At 36.9% G+C, this 4,420-nt stretch overlaps 1 protein-coding gene across 1 annotated transcript in view; it reads left to right on the top strand.

Annotated features, from left to right (window-relative positions):
* Nucleotides 1–1,557: 1,557 nt before the first annotated feature.
* LOC106473621 overlaps nt 1,558–4,420 on the top strand; it is a 48,647-nt gene continuing 45,784 nt past the window's right edge. Inside the window, exon 1 of the mRNA XM_022402030.1 lies at nt 1,558–1,580. The gene's annotated coding sequence lies outside the window, so the exon portion shown is untranslated. The remainder of the gene's footprint in view (nt 1,581–4,420) is intronic.

The following is a 4,420-nucleotide window of genomic DNA, read 5'->3' as shown; positions in this document are numbered from 1 at the left end:
GTTAAGCGTCCCTTATGTGACGTCATTTTAGTGTCTACTGACTGACCGACAGACAACACCCTACTTTATTGTGATGAGAGCGGTTAATTATATTTCCAGCCTCTCTAACCTATAAACTTTCCCAAAGAGCTAACGTTTTCGTAGCTACGTTATTGTTTACTGGTCGTTATAATACTGTGATAAACTGGCACGAGCTTAAAATCATTAGCTTTGTTTTCTTATCAAAGAATTAAAATATTTCCTGAATAGATAGGGTGGATTTTATCCTATCTTAAACGTGGCATAGAGGCTACTTCGTTCTGTTATTCTACAAGTTTCTTCGAGTATGTGAAGCCCCTGAATTAAATCAACGTGAAAGGACTTTGTCAACAATGCAAAGATAACTTTGGTTGATAAAAGTGAAGCAACAAATATATTCAAGGAACGAAAACTGATCGTTGATACAAAAAATAAAAATAAAATACTCGCACTCTGAAGTTTGGAGCTATGGATACGTTATAGTAGTGACTGTCAAATACCACTATTCGATTATATTAATCTATAAGTTATCTACGATCGGCTCCTTTCTCTCTAACTAATCACTTCAAAATTAGGAACGGTTAGCGAAGGTAGCCCTCGAGTAGCTTTGTGGGCTGATATTACTGCCTTATTCAGTGTGGGCTGATATTACTGCTTTATTCAGTGTGGGCTGATATTATTGCCTTAATCAGTGTGGGCTGATATGACTGCCCTATTCAGTGTGGGCTGATATTACTGCCTTATTCAGTGTGGGCTGACATTACTGTTCTAACTTAGAAAATACCTCTAATTCTCCAAGAAATCAACGTACAAAATAAGACAACTGTGTACATTATTTAGTTTTAATTAGGAATGTTACATAAATAAGTTTGTTTGTTGTTAAGCGCAAAGCTACACAATGAACTGTCTTTAGTGTACCCACCACGACTATCTAAACCCGATTTTTAACGCTATAACCCACAGACTTACCGCTGAGTCACTAGGAGGCGATACATAATTAGTCAAAGTTAGTACTGACAGTAATCAATACATTCAATATGTATATAACATTGTTATTAGCAAATCAAACAACTATTACTTTGCCAGGCAAATATTGTAAAACAATTTTACTGCCACAGACGGTAACCGGCAAAGAAGATATTGATATGCACGCACTAAGTGATACCCAAAAAAGGCAAGAAAAAATAACAACAGAGTTTCTCGGATCGCCAGAGTCGACCAAGAACAAGGCTTACTGGTAGCTCCTTCCCAAAATACTCTAGAACAGCTAAGCTACTTTTCTTGACATTTTAAAGAAACACGTGAACATCCGAGATTCTGGAGAAACGTCTATTTTTGGTTCTAAAAGTAATTTCTCAACTCCTGTACCATATCGCGTTACTCCAGTAAATAGGAAATGATAACTACTCCCTCTGACGCACGTGCATATTCTCGAAGTTTAACGTGAGTAGAGCGTACAGAAATGCTGCAGAAAACGGGTTAAACAACAAGGCTTCTCTTAACGGTTATTTAGTGGTAAAAAAGAGGTCTCTATAAGCGTGGATGTTACTTGGATCTGTAAGGTACGTTAAACATCCAAACGTTTCTCTAACTACAGAAAAGATTAAAACACGGTAAATGTGTACAGAATTATTTATGACATGAAGGAACACACTTTCAGATATTGGTGTATAAACCATTGAAAACTTAAGTTTTCTCAGAGCTGAATATTTTAACGAATAAATATTATAAATCGTTTCGAGAAATGCTGATTTTAAAGTCTATAGTACAACACAGCGAGTGCCAATATTTAATCTTCGTGAAACCTAAAAATGACCTAGCTAAAGAAAAACGTCAGTAAGTTCATCCTTCAAAATAAACGTTGTCTCAAACAAGAGACATGAATTTATCAGACAACCGAAACTTTTAATTCAGAATCTGATAAAGAAGGGGGGGGGCGTTTAAACATTAGCATTTCAACTTCACGTTGTCTCAAACAAGAGACATGAATTTATCAGGTAACCGAGACTTTTAAATCAGAATCTGATAAAGAAGGGGGGGGGGTTTAAACATTAGCATTTCAACTTCACGTTGTCTCAAACAAGAGACATGAATTTATCAGGTAACCAAGACTTTTAAAGCAGAGTCTGATAAAGAAGGGGGGAGGTGTTTAAACACTAGCATTTCAACTTCAATGCCCATAATACCTACATATGTATATAAGGCCTATAGCTGAACGGTAAGAAATCTTGTAATTACACACACACACTTAAGGTACCTTTAAAAGTGGGCAAACTTACATACTGAGAAAACACTTCTTATAACCTTCAAGATGAGTACAAAACACAAGTATGATGTCACAATCTGTTAAAGTACACTTACAGTCATATATGTCGTATGTATAATTAATGTGGCAGGGATAAATACATACATAACCGTGTTGACATGTTAAAATTGATACACATGCTCTTTGTGAACATCCTCATAGCTTGAATTAAAAACTTTGCACATTTTCTGCAACTTTAAGGAGATATGGGCAATTAATTTTAATTGATACCTTCATTGGTCCAAGAGTAGCCAGAGAGTCGGCGGTGGGTGGTGATGACTAACTGCCTTCCCTCTTGTCTTTAACTGCTAAATTAAAGACTTTGTGTCCCTTAATCTTCTGGTGTATAATACCAGTGCTGGGTAATAATATTTACTGTATAGGAATTTGTGTCCCTTGCTCTTCTGGTGTATAATACCAGTGCTGGGTAATAATATTTACTGTATAGGAATTTGTGTCCCTTGCTCTTCTGGTGTATAATACCAGTGCTGGTTAATAAGATTTACTGTATAGGAATGTTTGTCCCTTGATCTTCTGGTGTATAATACCAGTGCTGGTTAATAAGATTTACTGTATAGGAATGTGTGTCCCTTGATCTTCTGGTATATAATACCAGTGCTGGTTAATAAGATTTATTGTATAGGAATGTGTGTCCCTTGATCTTCTGGTGTATAATACCGGTGTTGTGTAATATGATGTGGGCTATAGGAAGCTGTATTTCGATGATTAAGCAGCTCCCCTAGAGGGGTAGATAATCAGGCTAACTACAGAACGATAATTAAGCAGACCACCTAAAACAATGAAGCAGCCCCCCCCCCCCAGAGCGATGCTTAAGTAACCCACATAGAACAATGAGTAAGCAGGCCACCTAAAACAATGAAGCAGCCCCCCCAGAGCGATGCTTAAGTAACCCACATAGAGCAATGAGTAAGCAGGCCACCTAAAACAATGAAGCAGCCCCTCCCCCAGAGCGATGCTTAAGTAACCCACATAGAGTAATGAGTAAGCAGGCCGCCTAAAACAATGAAGCAGCCCCCCCAGAGCGATTATTAAGCAGGATAACTAGAACATGATTAAGCAGCTCCCCAAGAGCGTGGATAATCAGGCTAACTACAGAACGATAATTAAGCAGGCCACCTAGAATAATTATTAAGCAGCCCCCATAGAGCGATGTTTAAGCAGACATATCACATGAGGTATCTTGTTTCTTTTTAAATTTTCTTCCAAAATTACAAAAGCATTATCTACGATCCGTCCCCAATTTTTAATTGTTAGACTACAGCGTTAGTCAAAATCTCCCACCACTATTTCCTGATCGGATCTGACCGTCACACTTGTAACTCACATATTTTACCAGCTTGTTTATAACGCACTAATTGCTACTTCTAACCTTAGTTTATTATTTAAATAGGAAAAAGTTTCAACGTCATTTTTAATTACAAAATAAGTTCACTGATGGGCCACCAGGTTTACCCAATAGTTTTTGATTATTATTTATTACAGTTTTTTAACATTTGGTCTTAAGTTTGATTGAATGATTGTTGTTAAACCACAAGCTACACAATTAGCTATCTGTGCGGTGACTACCACGGGTATCCAAACCCGATTTTTGGCGTCGTAAACCTGTAGATTTACCGCCGATCCACTGAGAAAAATAGGTGTATTATCTTACATAACTGTTTAACAGAAGAGCTAATATCCTACAGGGAAAAAATGACAAAGTTGGTGACAACAACAACTCCGCTGCAGGAAGTGTTTAGTGGTATCATATCTAAATCATGAACACCAAGTGTTTAATGGTCATATCTAGATCATGAACACCAAGTGTTTAGTGGTATCATATCTAGATCATAAACAACAAGTGTTTAGTGGTATCATATCTAAATCATGAACACCAAGTGTTTAATGGTCATATCTAGATCATGAACACCAAGTGTTTAGTGGTATCATATCTAGATCATGAACACCAAGTGTTTAGTGGTATCATATCTTGATCATGAACACCAAGTGTTTTGTAATTATGAACACCAAGTGTTTAGTGATATCATATCTAGATCATGAACACCAAGTGTTTAGTGATATCATATCTAGATCATG

The sequence above is a fragment of the Limulus polyphemus genome, unplaced genomic scaffold (assembly GCF_000517525.1).
Source record: "Limulus polyphemus unplaced genomic scaffold, Limulus_polyphemus-2.1.2 Scaffold6340, whole genome shotgun sequence".
In the NCBI taxonomy this organism is placed as follows: Eukaryota; Metazoa; Arthropoda; class Merostomata; order Xiphosura; family Limulidae; genus Limulus; species Limulus polyphemus.
The sequence above is the reverse complement of the archived record's forward strand: the minus strand, read 5'-3'. Positions and strand labels throughout refer to the sequence as shown.